At 39.0% G+C, this 19,816-nt stretch overlaps 1 protein-coding gene across 3 annotated transcripts in view; it reads right to left on the bottom strand.

Moving 5' to 3' along the window:
* The window catches only part of KIAA1958 (KIAA1958 ortholog), a 178,069-nt gene extending 158,253 nt beyond the window's left edge, over nt 1–19,816 (bottom strand). For 2 of the 3 annotated variants that reach the window (XM_030817627.1, XM_030817628.1), the window contains exon 1: nt 19,527–19,816. The gene's annotated coding sequence lies outside the window, so the exon portion shown is untranslated. The remainder of the gene's footprint in view (nt 1–19,526) is intronic. The other variant, XM_030817630.1, reaches the window with a different exon arrangement.

Raw genomic sequence — 19,816 nt, 5'->3', positions numbered from 1 at the left:
CAGGTTCTACTCAGAATTAATGTGCCCACAGAAACCCTAAATCACAACCCATGATCTGGCAAAAAAAAGGCAAAAACTTTCTAATAAAGCTAGTGTGGCAGAAACACTGCAGACTCTATCTGCATTTATCCAGCTGTGTTTACAAAAAAAAAAAAAAAAAAAAAAAAAAGCAGTAGCTTGAGCAAGCAAAAACTTCTGAAATTTTAATACTAAAGAAAATAATATCAGCACTGCAAAAAGAGTCCATATTTTTCCCAGTAAAAAAAGTAACGGAACCTTGTGCAACCCCCTTGTGCAACCCCCAAGTACCCAAGTAGTCACAAACACGTATAAACACGTAACACATCAGGACACACTACACATATAAAATTATCCTTAATTACCACAAAGAAAAAACATTCTTAACATTTGTTTTTTTTTGTTTTGTTTTAAGACGGAGTCTCGCTCCACCTCCCGGGTTCACGCCATTCTCCTGCCTCAGCCTCCCGAGAAGCTGGGACGACAAGCGCCTGCCAACACGCCCGGCTAATTTTTTGTATTTTTAGTAGAGACGGGGTTTCACTGTGTTAGCGAGGATGGTCTCGATCTCCTGACCTTGTGATCCGCCTGCTTCGGCCTCCCAAAGTGCTGGGATTACAGGCGTGAGCCACCGCGCTTGGCCTCTAACATTTGTTTTTACAAATTGCCACATTACCCTATAAATTTCATTTTTCTCCATACTTCAGATTTTACCAAAAGCTTTACCCTATAGTTCAAAAATTACTTTATAGAAACACAATTTGTTCATTCTTAATTATATCCATTATATGAGTTCAGCAGTCTTCTGTCTCTTTGATACTAAGGGACACTCAAATGCTAGAATTTGGTGACACATTTCAAAGGAAAGGGATACATACTCATCGTTCTCTGTTTGATCCCCCTTCACTGCTGTTTGTCAGCTTAAATCGAACTCTTTATTGCCCTGACCTATATACTCACAAAGCAAAGTTCTTGCCCGCTCCAGTAAACAAGCAATCTTTCCTACAGCTGCCTGGACCCCGTGCTTTGCCTTTCATCACGCATCCTGTCCCACCTTTCATCACCTAACCACTCAGGCCATTTACCAAAATCACAGTATTTCTCTGAATGAAATGAAAGTAAACATCCTTTTCAACAAAATTTGATAACCATCTGTGAAGTGCTACAACAACATACAATTTGAAACCACTATGCTAATTAAAATTATTAGTTTTAAAACGTTCTTAATAAATTACTACATTGCCTGCAAAGTCAAAATAGAGACATACAGAATTCACACCATACAATTCAAGGATTTGTTAAGCCTAATTTTCTTTGCTATCTAGTGTTCAAATATACTCTCTTCTAGATATTTAAGCCTCAGTAATAATATAACCTATGTGCCTGGCACTCTACCCACCTAATTTACCTAATCCTCACGACAACCCCATGGGCTTTATACTTAGTATTATACTCATTTTATAAACGCGGAAACTAAAGCACTGAGAAGTTACGTACTAATAAGGGCCAGAAACAGGATTCAAAACCAGGCAGTCTGAGTACAAAGTCTGGTCTTAACCAGGGTGCTAGCCTAAAGAACTCATTATAGGAAGAATAAAATCAGGTCGTTTTCAGCAACATGGATGAAACTATAAGTCATTATCTTAAGTGAAATAAAGCCAGGCACAAAAAAACAAGTATCACATATTCTTACACATGAAAGCTAAAAAACTCGACCACATGGAGGTGGAAAATGGAAGGACAGATAACAGAGACTGGGAAAGTTGAGTGAGGGGACCAAGGGGACGATGAAGATAACCGATTTAAAGGGTACACATAGAATAAGATAGAAGGAATAAATTCAATGTTAGATGGCAGAGTAGGGTGACTATCTTCAACAAAAATGTATTGTACTCCAGCAATAGACATGCTAAATACACTGACTTGGTCACTACGCATTATACACATGTGACAAAATTTTACATGTACCCTATAAATTTGTATAAATAAAAAATGTATATACATCTACACATATATACATATATACACACATACATATATTAAAAAATTTCATTATTGGCATCATATTTGCTATAGTGGTTTTGGCACTGAGAAGATTTGGACAAAACAGACTCAGATATCATCATTTTCAATGATTTTCTTGTCATAATCTTATCATAAAGATAAGATTAGGTAAATTATGAATCACAAAAATCACTCTGGTGCTGGATAACCTCAGATTAAATGGGGATGAAACATACAATGAAAAGGAACTAGAAGCCAGAGCTCCTTCACTTCTCTAGATCATTTCCCCATCTGTAAAATAAGGGGATTAAAAATAGTTGATCTTGGCAGGGCATGGTGGCTCACGCCTGTAATTCCAGCACTTTGGGAGGCGGATCACTTGAGGTCAGGAATTCGAGACCCGCCTGGCCAACATGGCAAAAGCCCGTCTCTACTCAAAATACAAAAATTAGCTGGGGGTAGTGTGGCACGCACCTGTAATTCCAGCTACTTAGAAGGCTGAGGCATGGGAATTGCTTGAGCCCAGGAGGTGGAGGTTGCAGTGAGCCGAGATCGCACCACTGCACTCCAGCCTGGGTGACAGAGTGAGACTCTGTCTCAAAAAAAAAAAAGATAATCTCTACAGTTCCTTCTGGTTCAAACCCTGAAAGATTAATACATAATTAAAAAATCAACAACTCCTTAGATGATTTAAGACACTGTTGCCCACCATCAATAAAGCCAGGTTACAATCAACTTGAGAAAGATCTAAAGTACTCGATTTCTAAGGTATTAAAAGACAGAAATATTTAAAATACTTCGTTTTTAATTATGCTTTTTATTATAAAATATAGCCAAATTATAGAAAGCATGGCAAATATATATATAATTTATAACCCCAGCACATTAACACTTAGCATTTTAGGGTATTTCTTCCAGTCTTTTCCTTATGCGTAGCTTTGCATGATAGTCATGATCAGGGAAGGAGGGAAAATGGAAGGGAGAAAAATCATTCTACTTCCTACTTGAACAATTTTTAATAGGGATTTTTCATTTTGCCAGAAGGTTCTACATGATCTGCCCTACCCACTACCACCAGCAATATCTGTCCAAACTCTTGCAACTCTCTTCCCTCCTTCACTCTGGTGCAGCCCTTGACTTTTTTTTTTTTTTGAGACAGGGCCTCGTTCTGTTGCCCAGGCTGGAGTGCAGTGGTATGAACACAGCTCATTGCAGCCTCAGCCTCCCTAGTAGCTGGGACTACAGGTAGGCACGACCACACTTGGCTAATTTTTTTTATTTTTTGTAGAGAAGGAGTCTTGTTTCTCAGCTGGTCTCAAACTTCTGGGCTTAAGCAATACTCCCACCCCAGCCTGCCAAAGTGCTGGGATTAAAGGAGTGAGCCACCGTGACCAGCCAGCTCTTGAAACTCTTGTTCCTAGAACATATCAGGGCACATTTCCAACTGACCCTTTGTGCTTGCCATTCCCTTTGCCTCAAATGCTCTTCCTCCAGATACCTGAATGTCAAGCCCTCTCACTTATTTTAAGTGCTTACTCAAAAGTCACTTTCTCTGTGAGATATTCCTTGGCAACCCTAATCTAAAATGTCAAGACCTTACCCTGAAATATTTCATATCCCCCTTTCCTGCTTTTTTTCTTCCTTCTTAGCACTTATCCCTTACATGTTATTTTACTTGTTTCTTCTCTATCTCCACTACTAAAATTTAAGCTCTATGACGCCAAGTATTTTGTTTTTACTGATTTCCTAGCATCTAGAAAAGTACCTAACACATGGTGAATGCCCATTAAATCTGTTGGTTAAACAGTCTCTATAATCATCATTGTAAATGGCTAGATCCAGTTTTATCAAGGATTTAGCCAATAATTCCCCTACTGATGGACATATCGGTTACTGCCAACCAATCTTTTACTATTCTAAATAATGCTCTAATGCAAGGGTCAGCAAACTTTTTCTGGAGTAAGTCAGATAGTAAATATTTTCTGCTTTGCAGGATCTCTATCATAACTACTCAATTCTGCCAATGCAGCACAAAAGCAGCCACAGACAACAAATGGCGTGAGGCTGCAGCAGACAAAATTTAGACTGCTTCATTGAATGTTTTTGTGCATGTATCTCTATCTTTTCAATTAGAATTACTAGATAAATTGGTAGAAATATATTTATGGCTCTTAATATATTGACACATTGCTTTTCAAAATGATAATCATGGAAAGCGGAGCAACTGGAACATTTACACAGGGCTGGTGCTAGTGCAAGTATAAACTGATACAATTACTTTGGAGAACACATTAAAGCAGAGCATATATACCCTATGACTCAGCAATCTGTCAGGATATTTATTTTGTTTCAGAAGGATTGTGTTAGATATACTGGGAGAAGCACAAGGAATAAATAATGTCTTGTTTACTATCTGAGTACTAGTCACATGTATTCAATTTGTAAGAGTTAATCAACTATACATACTGATAGGTTCATCTTTCGAAGTATATTATACTTCAAAGTTTTATAAGAAAACAAAGATGCCATATTGCCATCAGCAATACATATGAGAATAACTTCCTCCCCTCCTCCTTTCTACTCACCAGAAATGGGTATTATTTCACTTCATACTTTTGCTAATTTGATAGTGTTTAAAAAAAGCTTCTGGATTGCCATAGTATTTTGTGTGTGATTATCATGGAGGCTGAACATTTCTCTTCTATAAATTGCTCTTCATCTTATCTATTATTTATCAGGGTTTTATTATTTTTTAGTAGGGCCTGCTCCATGTGAGCCCCCATGCTGGACCCACTAATGAACAGTTATTAGAAGTCATAGATGAGAGCTGGGGTCTAGCATTAGGGTTTCGAATCTTGGCTGTTCTGTGCAGTCTGCTGTATGACCTCATGCCCTTCCTGTCTCTCTATGCCACAGTTTTCTCTGCCTGAAATGCTTGGCTACCAGCTCTGCAAGGTGTTGGTTCCTCTTTATTTTTTAAATCTGAAATGGAAGATTTTCTTCTTAGACCAATTGAAGACTTGATTGAAAGAAGCCTTCCTTGTTATTCTCCATTGCAGCCCTGGTTGGCTGCCTTTTTGGCAGCATTCTCACTTCTCAACTTGGTTTCATTTTGTTTTTTTCAAGAGACAGGATCTCGCTCTGTTGCCCAGTCTAGAGTGCAGCGGTGCCATTATTGCTCACCATGGCCTTGAACTCCTGGGCTCAAGTGATCCTTCCATTTCAGTCTCCCAAGTAGCTGGGACTACAGGCATGAGCCATCATGCCTGATTAATTTTTCTTTTTCTTTTTCTTTTTTTTTTTGTAAAGACAAGGGTCTTGCTTTGTTGCCCAGGCCGGTCTCAAACTCTTGATCTCAAACAATCCTCTCACCTCAGCCTCCCAAAGTGTGCTCCTTCCTTTTTAATTTCATTATTTTGTTGAAAAAACAAAGTTTTTTCAGTTTTTTTGTTTTGGAGACAAAGTTTGGCACCGTCACCCAGACTGGAGTACAGTGGCATGATCATAGTTCACTGCAGCCTCAACCTCCTAGGCTCAAGAGATCCTCATGCTTCAGCCTCCCACCTCAGCCTCCCAAGTAGCCAAGACCACAGGTACATGCAACCATGCTGGGCTATTTTTTTTTTTTTTTTGTAGAGATAGGGGTCTCCCTATGTGGCCCAGGCTGATCTTGAAACTCCTGGGATCAAGCAATCCTCCTGCCTCAGCCTTCCAAAATACTGGGATTACAGGTATGAGCCACTGAGCCCAACCAAGTTTAAACTTTGACATGGCCAAACCTACTAACCTTTTTATCAGTGCGCCGTTTTTCTCAAAAATATTATACAGAACTACATTCTTTTATATTCAATAAGAATATCATTTATTATGTAATGTGCCAGGACATGTTTACTTCTCAGGCCAATAGTATGTTCTTAGATGACTAAATAAAGTAACTATAAAATATCTATTTGATGATTAACAGGAAAGCATCAAATAAAAATGATACTAGGCTGACCACGGTGGCTCATGCCTATAATCCCAGCACTTTGGGAGGCCAAGGCAGGAGGATTGCTCAAGCCCAGGTGTTTGAGACCAGCCTGGGCAACACAGTGACACCTTATCTCTAAAAAAAAAAAAAAAAAAAAAAAAAATTAAATGATATTAAGGTTAATCAATAGGATAAATTTTGACACCAAAAATAATTTGTAAAGCCAGGCGTGGTGTTTTGCCTGTAATCCCAGCACTTTGGGAGGCCAAGGCGGGCAGATGAGGTCAGGAGTTCAAGACCAGCCTGGCCAACATGACGAAACCCCATCTCTACTAAAAACTCAAAAATCAGCTGGGCACGGTGGCACACACCTGTAATCCCAGCTACTCAGGAGGCTGAGGCACAAGAATCGCCGGAACCAGGAGGTGGAGGTTGCAGTGAGCTGAGATCGCACCACTGGACTCCACACTGGGTGATAGAGTGAGAGACTGTCTCAAAAATAATAATAATAATTTTAATAGGAAAACCCCTAAACTTCTGAGGCAATCACTTCATTAATGGAAAGTGCAGATTTTATACCTTATCCCAGTATATAAACATATCATTAGAAAAATGTAGATAGGAGGCCGGGCGTGGTGGCTCACGCCTGTAATCCCAGCATTTTGGGAGGCTGAGGTGGCTGGATCACGAGGTCAGGAGATAGAGACCATCCTGGCTAACACGGTGAAACCCCATCTCTACTAAAAATACAAAAAATTAGCTGGGCGTGGTGGCGGGTGCCTGTAGTCCCAGCTACTCAGGAGGCTGAGGCAGGAGAATGGCATGAACCTGGGAGGCGGAGCTTGCAGTAAGCCGAGATCACGCCACTGCACTGTAGCCTGGGTGACAGAGTGAAACTGTCTCAGAGAAAAAAAATGTAAATAAGAAATATTGTTTGTGTTGAGACTTTTATCTACCAGAAAGCAGCCAGCCAGTTGGCCAAAAAACAATGTAAAACTATATACGTATCAAAAAGATATTCATATTCCAAATATACTCATAAGCAAAATATTATCATAGGCAGAATATCATGAATATATGCTTTTCAATGGATATATTCATATTCATTAACAAAATTCAAAAGGAAAATATTTCTAAGACTATGTTATCATATGACCCACAACTTTTAAAGCAGAACATTCCTTAAAATGCTGCTGTGAAGGTAGAATGGGAGTACCTTCAGCTAAAATTTCACAGAAATCTTCAAAGGCTATTTATTATAGAAAACCATATAGAAGTTTCTCAAAAAACTAAAAACAGAACTACCATACTAATCCAGCAATCCTACTGCTGAGTATTTATCCAAAGAAAAGAAAACCAGCGTATCAAATAAATCAGTGTATCAAAGAGATTATCTGCACCACCATGTTTATTGTAGCACTTTCACAATAGCTAAGACATGTAATCAAACCAAATGTCCATCAACCGATGCACGGATAAAGAAAATGTGGTATATATACACAATGGAATACTATTCATCCATAAAAAGGAAAGAAATCCCATTTGCCACAACGTGGATAAGCCTGGACGACATCATGTTAAGCAAAGTAATTCAGGCACAGAAAGATAAATGCCACATGTTCTCACTCATATGTGGGAAATAAATTTTTGAGCTCATGGAAGTAGAGAGTATAACTGTGTGTGTTAGAGGCTGGGAAGAGTAAAGGGAGAGGGATGGATAGAGGTTAGTTAACAGATACAAAATTACAGCTAGATAGGAATGAGCTCTGGTGTTCCGCAGCACTGTAGGATGAATATGGTTAACTATTATTTATTGCATATTTTCAAAAGGCCAGAAGAGAAGATTTTGAATGCTCCCAACACAAGGAAATAATAAAATGTTTGAGGTGATGGGTGTCCTAATTACCCTGATTTGATCATTATATGTTGTATACACATATTGAAATATTACTCTGTATCCCAAAAACATGTAGAATCATTCCATCTCAACTAAAAATAAAAGGGGGAAAAATCACTCCAGTCTACACATAAGATTTATGCATTTTATATAAGTTATATCAACATAAAAGAAACTTTAAAAGAATCTTCAAAGGCTGTTTAAACAAGATTTTGGTAAATCCGTGAATTTTATGGATTTGTAAGTCGGGTTGACTGATCCTTCCTTGAATTGGTTGTAGTAAACTGGTCTAAGTTTATTGTAAAACTTCAGAACTGAAAAACTTTAGCGAATTTTCCAGGGAGGGAAAAGAAAAATCTTGAAAATTTCTCCATATCTGCTTGGGTTCATCTACATGCTAGAAAAGGACTTCTTTTGTAGATTTCTAAAAAAAACTGAACCGCCACCTTTACTTAAGCTATGTTTAAAGAACATCTTCACTAAAAATGATTTTAATCTTGTTTTCTCCAGGAGATAAACTTTAGTTATATGGTAAATTCACTAATGCAGAACTCCTTGTTTTCAGAAGATGACAAATAAACAAAGCCAATAACTGTACCAGAATTGTCATGAAAATGTTAACAACCTTAGTCACTTAGAGAAGAATTAAACTCCCTGCAACAAATATATATTGGCTTATCACTACAAATCAGATACACCAGAAAAGCTATTATTAAACAGAGTATTGCATATCTTACTCTTTCTTGCCTAATCAGGTATTTGTCCCCTTTGATCAATAGGGAAAATAAGTCTTCTAACATAACAACAACAACAACAAAAAAACTACTCAAAAATAAATAAAGGACTCCTATGCAAGCAAGACAACAGATGCTGAGTTTTGGACTCTCCTCAAATCCAATCATACAAAGATGTTAGAAATGGTGGCGGGGAGCAGTGGAGAGGCTGGTAGAAACAGAAACCTAAAAATGTGATAAAACTGTATTGAACCTCCGCAAGTTCCCATTTTTGACATTAAAGTTTACTTTTTAATTAAAAGTTTTAAATTGGAGAATAAAAAAAAAACTGTATTGAACCTAGCACATACACAAGTGAGTACCACTGAAACTGGAAATCTGACTATGAGTGGTAGATTTTATCAATGTCAGTGTATTCATTTGCTAGGGCTGCCATAATAAAATACTACAGACTGGGTGCCTGAAACAACAGAAGTTTATTTTCTGACAATTCTGGAGGCTAGAATTCTAAGATCAAAGTGTTGGCAGGCTTGGTTTCTTTTGAAGCCTCTCTCCTTGGCTTGCAGATGGCCTCCTCCTTGCTGTTTTCTTCACAGTTTTTTCCCCTATGTGCATGTCATTAATGTCTCTTTTTGTGTCCAAATTTCCTCTTATAAGGACACCAGACTGGATTATATTAGGGCTCACTCCAACAATCTTATCCTAACTTAATCACCTTTTTTAATGCCCTAGCTTCTAAATACAGTTACATTAAGGTACTGGAGGGTTGGGGCTTCAACATATGAATTTGCAGGGACACTACTCAGCCCATAAACAGTCAATATCCTGGTTGTAATATTATAAATATAATTTTGCAATATGTTACCACTGGGGGAAGCTGAGCAAAGCATGCAAAGAACCTCTCTGTATTATATCTTACAACTGCAAGTGAATCTACAATTATCTGCATGGGAAAAATAAAAACACCCAGAGATGGGAAGATAACAAAATAGGTAGACAATAACAAAAGACAAAATGTTCAACAATATCAGGTGATAGGACAGTCCCATGGACACCAGATAAGTAGGCAGGGCTAAAACGCCCAAAAAACAGAACCTACACAGAATAAGCAACTGGGCAGATGAAGGGAGAAAAAGGAGAGAGTTCTGGTGATTCTAAGAGCTGGGAAAGAAGAAATTACCATCAAAAAGAGAGGATCTTTTTTAAGTGAAATTGTATCTAAGAACAACCAGTAAAGTTTCTGAGTTTCTGGGGGAGAATGCAAGACCACGGGAACCTAAGAGGCTTTAGGAAAAACACTGTGGACTAGAATCCAAATCAAACAAAGAGGCAGGAATGGGAATAAAGGAAACAGATAACCAGAGGAGGTTAATCTCAGAGAACATCAGAGAGGAGGCTACATCAAGAAGCCACATTTTTTTCTTTATGTTGAAATATACACTCAGAAAAAGGCAGCAATAAGTGAACTTGCTGACATTTCACAATTTCACAAACAGAACCCACTTATGTAACCAGCAACCAGTTCAAGAAACAGAACCTTTCCAGCAGCCCAGAAGCCTCTACTTTCTCTGTTCTCGTCACTGCTCCTCCAAGGGTAGCCCCTATTCTGGCTTCTAACAGAACAGAATGATTCTGCCTGTTTGAGGACTTTCTATATATGCAGGCATATAGTATAAACTCTGCTCTGTCTGGCTTCTTTAGCTCAACATATGTCTGTGAGATTCACACATACTACTGCATGCAGCTGTAGACTGTTTATCACTCTCATTGCTCTACAGTATTCCATTGTGTAAATATACCATGATGTATTTATTCAATCTGAGTCAGTTTAATATTGCCGTATAACAAATCACCTAAAAATTTAGTGGCTTAAAACGGCAATTTCTTATTTCTCACAATTCTATGTTTTCTGGGTAGTTTCTCCTCTGGCTTTACCTGGACTTGTTTATGTAGCTACTTTTAGCTGGAAGGAAGCTCAGCTAAACTATAAGGTCAAAGATGGCCTCACTCACAAGTTTGTCAGTAAGTACTGGTCATTGGCTGGGCACCAGGATTCTCTTCCATGTAACCTCTCCTACTCCAGGATGTCCTTATATAGTGGTCACAGGGCATTATTTCCCGGAGTATGTAAGCACTTACCAAGCTTCTGTTGCATAATGCTTGCTAATGTCCAACTGGCCAGAGCAAGTTACACAGCCAAAGTCAGACTCACTGTGGAAGGGAACAAAAATGACTGATGGCCATTTGGACAGATTTTAGTTTGCAGCAATGACAAATGTGCTATGAGCATTCTAGTCCATATATTTAGGTGAGTATGGATCTTAGAGTAGAACTACTGAGTCACAGGATTTGCAGCATATGTCCAGCTTTAGTAGACATAGCCATACAGCTTTCCAAATTGCTGTACCACTTTACATTTCCATTCCAATTTACACTTCGAATAGCAGTGCAGGAGAATTTCAGCTATTCTACATCTTTATACTTGGTATTTTTCATCTTTCTCATTTAGCCATTCTAATGAGTATACAATGGTACCTCATTTTTATTTTAATTGAGTGGCCATATTTTTAAAATACTTCAGATAAGAAACAAAGGAGAAAATCTTCAAACCATAAAACCAGGAAAACTGTATTTGTCAGTTTCCACCTCCATCACAGAAACCTTCTCCAAAAGTACAGGTAAGACCATCTAATTTAAATATGACCAAGAGAGAACAATTAAATTAAAAAGTACAGTAAGAAAAAAGATGAGAACTGTAACATATTTCAAAATGAGTAAGAGGAATTAAGAAAATAGCCAGGCACAGTGCCTCATGCCTGTAATCTCAGCACTTTGGGAGACCAAGGCAGGAGGATCACGAGCCCAAGAATTCAAGACTAGCCTTGGCAACACAGTGAAACTCATCTTTACAAAAAAAAAAAAAAAAAAAATTCAGCTGGTAGTGGTGGCACACGTCCATAGTCCTAGCTACCTGGGAAGCTAAGACGAGTGAATCCCTTGAGCCTTGAATGACAGAGAAAGGCCCTGTCTCAAAAAGAAAAAAGGGGAAAAAATTTTAAAATGATAGAAGCTATGGAAGAACAGCATACATCAGAAATTGAAAAACTAAAAAATGAATCTTGCCAGATAACAAGAGGACGTACAACAAGAAATGACAAAGTTCATGACAGAACACGAAAGAAAAAACTCAGAAAGGAAGTGAAAACTAGAAAGAACACTAAACCTAATAGACAGATACCACCAGGTACAGTGGCTCACGCCTGTAATCCCAGCACTTTGGGAGGCCGAGGCAGGTGGATCATTTGAGCACATGAGTTTGAGACCAGCCTGGGCGACATGGTGAAACCCTGTCTCTACAAAAAATACAAAAATTAGTAGGGCATGGTGATGCACATCTGTAGTCCCAGCTACTTGGGGCTAAACAGGGAGGATCACCTGGGGCCAGAGATGTTGACACTGCTGTAAATCATGATGGTGCCACTGCATTCCAGCCTGGGTGACAGAGACTGTCAAAAAAAAAAAAAGAGATAGATACCATGGAAAATACATTGAAGACACTAAAGCCTAAAATAGAAAAAAACATAAAAATAAAGCAAATATAAAAAAATAAGAAAAAATAATATTAAGGTATAGATATAAGAAGATCCAACATACATATAATAGGAGGCCCCAAAGACAGAAAATGAAAACAATGGAACACATTACTAAAAAACTATAATTGATGAAAACATGAAAAAACACTTGAGCCAATATAATAAAAAACACTGTGTATCTAGAAGAATTAACAGGGAATGGTCAACAGACATTCCAGTAAAATTATTGGCTTTAAATATGAAGAAAAAGCCCTTGGGTATCTAGGCAAAAAGATAAAATTAAAGAAAGAAAATCATATTGGTATTAGAGTTTGACAACAACACATTTTACCAGAATAGAATAGGACTCAGCAAACTAAAGCCTATGGACCAAATCCAGCCCACTGCCTGGTTCTGTAAATTAAGTTTTATTGGAACAGTCAGGCTAGTTCATTTACACACTATCTATAGCTGCTTTTGCAATGCAATGGCACAGTTAAGTAATTGTGAGGGAAATCAGTGATCCACAAAACCTAAGATAATTATTATTCAGTCTTTTACAGAAAAAGTTTGCCAACTCCTGCAAGAGAGTAACATTTTTAAAGATAGTTGAGGGGAAAAAAATGTGAGTCAAGTATTTTTATTCAGTCAAAGTGACCTTGAACTATAAAAGCCACAGATAAACAGTGTTAAATATGAAAGGCAAGGGATACATTTCACATGAGCCACTACAAGAATTCAATCAACTTCAGACTACTAAATGATTACAGAAGCTTTACCATAAGGACTTCTGTTGCACATTGAATATATTTAACTGTAAAACTAAGACTAATGCAAAGGTAACACAGTAGCATATGATTCACATATGGCAAACAGACAGAATTGAGAAATCTTGGGGAGCAAGAACTGACTGACCCAGGGGCTTGATTATGTATGGACAATGGGATTAAGAATAAAGAAGGAATCAGAGATAACTCCTAAATTTCTGGACTGGGAAGATGGATGGAAGGTGGTACCAACTCACTGAGCTAGGGAATAAAAGAAAAGACACAGATTTGAAGAGGACAATAAGTCTGGGGCATGTTGAATGTGAAATGCTTGTGGAAAATTAAGTGAATATACCCAGTCGTAGTAGGACACAAAGATGTGGATTTCAGGAGAAAAGCCCCGACTAGATATTAGATTCAGGAATCATCAGACATGCGTGAAAAGACCAAATAGTGCATAACTTACCATGAGAGCAGCAAGACCAACAGCTGAAAAAAAAAAAAAGCACCAAAAGAAACAAGTCCTCAGAACTCAGAAGAAAATAACAGAATTAGCGCTTCCACTGAATTTGGCCACAATAATATTCTCCAGTATTCCAAAACTATTAAGAATTTTGGCCAGGCACAGTGACTCAGGCCTGTAATCCCAGAACTTTGGGAGGCCCAGATAGGAGGACATCATGAGCCCAGGAGTTCAAGACCAATCTGGACCACACAGGCCTCATCTCTACCAAAAAAAAAAAAAGTTAGCTGGGCTCGGGTGTGCACCTGCGATCCCAGCTACTCAGAAGGCTGAGAGGTGAGAGGACTGCTTGAGCTCAGGAGGTCGAGGCTGCAGTGAGCTGTGATCACGTTACTGCGCTCCATCCTGGGCAAGAGAAAAAGATCCTGTCTCAGACAAACAAAAAAAGGATTTTTGTACTTTAAGTGATTCAAAATAAAACATTTAAAAACAATGAATACGAAGAGTGAAAAACAAAAAGCCTTTAACTAACTACTTTATTTTTAATGACTATATATAAGTTGATCATATTGCTATGTATTTGGGCCTGGGACTCAAGTGACAAATTGCCAACAGAGTAAAAAAGACATAAAAGATGAAACCACACAAAATCCCACATGTGGAGTGAGGTATGTATGTACATATGTAGGTAGGTAGTATACGTTCATGAAAGGCAGTAGGTAGAGGGATGGACTGTGTTACGGGCTGAACTGTATTCCTCTCAAATTCATCTGTTCACATCCTAAACCCTGGTACCTCAGAATGTGATTTACAGGGGAAGTAAGGCCTGGAATACAGGTAATTAAGGTAAAATGAAGTCATATGTGTGTTCCCTAATCCAATGTAAGTGATGTTCTTAAGAGGAAATTAGGACACACACATACACAGAGGGAAGACCAAGTGAAGCCACCTTAGGAAGACAGCCATCCATCAGCCAAGAGAGGGGCCTTAGAAGAACTCAACCCTGCCAACACTTTGAGCTTATACTCCTAGCCTCCAGAATTGTCAGAAAATAAACTTTTGTTGTTTAAGACCACCAGCCTGTGATTCTTTGTTATGGCAGCCCTAACCAATTAATACAAGCTGAGAAGAGGAAGTAGTCCTAGCTGGTTAAGAATTCACACATATTGTCAACTCCGTCCCAGAAATATGAAGTCCTATAACAGAAAAAAGGGTAGAGCTTTTGATATATGGTGATTATGCCTTAAATCACGCAAGGAAAATATTTTTAAAATAATAAGTATTTCCAGAAGAAAATATAAGAAAAAACTGAAGGGATACAATACTTGCAATTAAAAAAGGACAGAAAAGGTTAAAGTAGTATCAGTTTTGAAAAAAAAAACAAGAATAAAAAGAGAACCCAACCAAGATGTATCCTATGCATGAAATCAAAGTTAACCAAAGAGTAAATGAATCATCTAAAAACAATCCAGAGAAGCAAGGGAAAGCAATGGAAGCAACTTTGGATAATTATTTAGACTTAAAAAGAGTTATGTGTATGTTATTTTAATGTTTAGCTAATGAAATCCTTGATGATTAACAAACAAAAAACATTTTCGGGCATCAGTGAAAATATATTTCCAGTAGGTTTTAATGGAATTTTGGTTCTTTGCAGGTTTCTTAAGGGAAAAAAACAAAAAACAAAACAAACAAACAAAAGAGCTAATAATTACTAGCCATTCCATATATATTACTTTTTGTCCTGTGTCTGGAGCTAAAGAATCCATAGATGTCCAGAGGAGAGTAAAGTGAAGGAGAAAGCTATTCTCTAACTTGCAGCAACCAAGGGGGGAGCTACTCCCCGGCGCTAGGTTGGCCAAAGTTCATGCAGAGAAGAAAAAAAGCTAGAGTAGAAATTCAGCATTTTATGGTAAGATTTTTAATGTTTTTAAATATTGCTTCAATGTTTTAATGTCTTCTTAAACTTTTTTAAAGTTATGGCTGGACGTGGGTTCACACCTATAATCCTAGCACTTAGGGAGGCCAAGGCAGGAAGATCATTTGAGTCCAGGAGTTCAAGATCAGCCTGTGCAACACCACAAGACCCCATCGCTACAAAAAATAAGAAAAATTAGCTAAGTGTGATTGATGGCACGGGCCTGTAGTCCCAGCTACTTGGGAGGTTGAGATGTGATCCTTTGAGCCCAGGAGTTCAAAGAGGCAGTAAGCTATGGTTGCACCACTGTATTCCAGCGTGGGCGACAGAGTGCGACCGTGTCTCTAAAAAACAATGTTATATCTCACATCAAAGTTGTATAATTTCTCTTTTGATACATAATTTACTTCCTTTCAGTATAAGAATATCACTGTTGTCCTAGACCAAGATTCTTTGCTTTCCATATTATTTTCAAGTGTAATAACATGTTTCTGAAATACATCTTCTTTGTCACTAGAGTCATTAGCATTACCAGTATGAACACTAACAGTGAAAAAGCTCTCCAACTGTTTAAGCGTAAGACTTTGCAAAACAAACTTGAATACGGCTGCATAATTTGCCTTTCTCCAGAAAAGCCTATTAAACTTTGTTGGCATTGGATACAAAATAAAATTCAAAAATTTGCATTTTCAGTACTTTTGGTTTCTTGACCTTTATTTGAATTTGAGACTAAGCTTTACCAAACAACAGAATTTACACAGTAACTAGCCAACCACAGTCCTCATTATGGAATCTATGCAGTGCATTTGTTACCTAGGAAACGGACCAGAGCACAGGCAGAGTGCAATTTCAGTCTAGCAAAAGAATTCTCCAATCATGCTAGTAAATAAAGTCCATAAATCAACTAATCAGAAGCAAAGTCAAGAAGTATCACATAAGAGTTAAGCTCAATGGAAACTTTTTTAAAGGAAAAAAAGAAACCTGTGGGGCTTCCTCAGGCAACTATGTAGATCTCTTAAGTAAATATTATGAGCAGGTTTCTTTACAAACACAAACTGTCAGAAAATAAACTGTTCAAAATAAATGGCTTCTCTCCAATCTTCAGCTTCTCTATTTTTGACAGTACTTAAGAGAAAAAGCTTCTTTAGAGCCAGCCTCATACATCTGGTACCAGAATATTAATCCAAGAATGAAATCTGCATTTTCAGCAAGCAGCATGGGGTTGGTGCTGTTGTTAAACAATGCAGGATGATGATAAAGGCTGGAATGAGAGGTCACTGTCCACACCTCTCACAGCTGACCTGCTTCCCCACCAGGCTACAAAAAAATGTCAAAAAGAAAGACTTGAAAGTCACAGATCTATTACAAAGAATAAAATTGTTACTTTTCAGCTTTCCATTTATTGCTAATGAAAACACTAGTCATTTGAGCATTCCAGTTAACATAAAGTGGCCATTTTAGGCTTCTTGTAAATGATACTACATTGATAACCAATAAACAGGAAAATGCTAGAAAAGTCCATGGATTTTAAAGCCTATCAAATTTAACTGTGGACGGCTTAATGTTGTTTTAAAAAGAGAAGTTGGTAAATGTCAGCTATATTTAAAAATCCAGTTTTATACAAATTCAAATTTTCTGGAAGTAGCACTTATTTGTCAAAATAAATGAAAAAAATTTCAAACACGAAAAATGAAAAATAATTTATATGCCTTCCTCAACACCAACTTACCAGAAAGAAAATCAGTTGAAAATATGTAAGGTTCTCTGGAATGTTTCTAATTACACTATCATTGCTGATTACACAAAAAACAAAAAATTCTTATCTACGTATCAGTCAAAAAATAAAAAAAACACAAAAACATAAACAAAACAAGGTGTTATCTTTTAGCTAGCCCACATAAAGACTACATTGATGATCTCAGAAAACAGTTAGGCACAACTACAACTTTGCCAAAACAATTCTCAGTACAGGCCACACTCAATGCTTAGTTACACAGTGACTCTTTGTTAAATCTTATCACTACCACTGACAGCCTTGTAAATATATAAACAAGCAATTCAATTGTTAGCTTATCTTTTTTAAATATTTTAAAGAGCTAAGGAAGAGTATGCATATCTAAATGCTGAAATTCTGAGAGTGGTCTAGAACTCCATTCCTGGATTCACCATAAAGCCTGACCAAATTTCAATACCTCTTCTCTTTGGGCTATTATTAGGAATGGAGAGGGACAAGGAACGCTAGTCAAGGGCCCAGAGCCACATACTGAGCTCTGTGCCTCTGTGCAGAATTTAAATTCATTTACCTAATGCAGACTGGAAGTCAAAGCAGAAACTAGTAAAATTTTATCAACTAAAAGGGACTGGCTTGATCACTGCTAGGTTTTAAGTAATGTGTATATAAATCTACACTCCAGGCATTTACAAAATTAGGCATGCAATAATATTAATCTGTTTAACTGGGACAAGAATCTAGGATAAATTTTTCTCCTAGAAAAAAGCACTATTTTAAGCATACTAAACTTTTATAATGACAAAAATCAGTGTGTCTAAAAAAAAGTGCATTAAATTGTATACTGTTTCCTAATTTTTAAATCTTAATGAAAATTTAAATAATACATAATTTTCCACGTTTTTCCTTCAAGTTTAGATGATAATGCTTTTTGTTTTTTTAGGAAAACCTCTATTTTTTACATATGACTGTCCATATAATTGTATGCATGGCCCCCAAAACTGCTTCTCCGTTTTTTTAATCCCCTGGGTAACTGTCAGACTTAAGTTTGTCAATATAAATTCTCACAGGGTGGGCAAAAAAGTTTCCAGAACTGAGCAGTAGATTGAGATTAATACAGGTATAAATCCATACCTGCATATTAAAAATCTGAATCTGTAAAATTAATTTTCTGGATGCTTATTCAACCTCATTTATTATTTGAATATCTACAAATACACAGCAACCGTTCATGAACTTAGCTAGCTAATCAAATAAGACAAATCAGAAACATCACCCTACAGTATTTTTCAAAACACTGTATCCATATCCATGCATAACCCAATCGTTGGGTTATATACATGGAATAAAATAGGAAAAGCACAATCCTAGGGGGAAAACTCAATTCTGACATTCATGGTCTCATGGGTTGGGAAATATCTCATATCTTAAATCAGCAGAAATAAAGGCTTCAGCCTGAACAGAAAGCTAGATCATTGTTTATTGCACTCCAATTTAACCTCCACCATGGAAGCTGTCACTACCTGACTGGCTTGTTAGCTGTTTATTTCGTCGGGAGAGGATTCCGTTTTGCGAATCCTAACGAGTTCGGGAAAAAACAAAACTTTACTCCTAAACTTCAAAACACACACACACACACACAAAATATATATAATTGTAAAAATCACAGCCATGTTCAATTTTTAAAGTCCCTATCTAAAACCTTAAAGAAAAAAAAAGACTTGAGGGAACCAAAAACATTCTTTGATTTTGGTTTGACGTTGATCAGTCCAACCTCCTCCTACCCAGGGGAATACATTTCTCGAGATATTTGATAACAAACACAAATCACTGTGCGCAGCCTCAGATGGGGGTGGGGGGGCGGAAGAGCCTTTTGGAGAAAGCCCTCCTCCGTTAGAAACAATAAATAAGGGAGCGAAGCCATGCACGTTCCTTCACACACGCCCCAAACGCACCTCGGCGAGCCACCCGAGGAGGAAAACTAGTGGGGCAGAGCCCTGAACCACCTCTCTTTCTCCATAAGCATCTCAAGACTTGGAAACTAAGAGGACAGACCTTTTCCTCCTCCTTCCCGCCCTCCTTCCCACCTCCGACAGACCCAAGAGCAGGAGCACGGGCGCCAGCCCCACGCACTGCGCCTGCAGCTGCCGCTGAGACCCTAGCTGCCGGGCGGCGGGGCGGCCCGGGGCAGGCGGACCAGAGCCGCCGCCGGGGGTCTGTGCGCCTCGCACCCCCAAGCCCAGCGCTGCCGACGAGCGGCCGCCCGGGTCCCTGCCCTCGCTCTGGCCTCGCTCCCCCGAGAGGAGACAAAAGGAAGGTTCAGCCGGGTCACCGCGCGGCCGCTGACGGCGAAGCAGAGTCGACCCCGGCGCGGCCGCCCCCCACACAAAGGGGCTCCCCGCCTGGGTCGCGGCGTCGGCGCGCTCGTCCCCGCCCTGCGCGCGGGCTCTCACCCACCTGCAGGTGTCTGTGCGTCTGTCCATAGGAACGCGGTCGACGGGGGGGCCTGCGGGAGCCGGGCAGCCCGGGCTGGACGGGGCGGGCCGGAGGGGCCCGAGGGCGAGAGGAGAGCGGCCGGAGGGCCGGGCACCGAAGGTAAGTGGCGCGGGGAAGGCGCCCGGCAGGCGGCGGACCGAGGAGCGGGGCGGGGGGCGGGGGCGCCAGCCTGGCTCCGCCGACCGGCGCGCGCCGCTCCGTGCGCCCCGAGCTCCGCGCGCCCGGCTCGGAGCGCGGCGGGCGGGCAGGGG

This window comes from Nomascus leucogenys, chromosome 8 (genome assembly GCF_006542625.1).
Source record: "Nomascus leucogenys isolate Asia chromosome 8, Asia_NLE_v1, whole genome shotgun sequence".
In the NCBI taxonomy this organism is placed as follows: domain Eukaryota; kingdom Metazoa; phylum Chordata; class Mammalia; order Primates; family Hylobatidae; genus Nomascus; species Nomascus leucogenys.
This window is presented reverse-complemented; position numbering and strand designations above follow the sequence as displayed.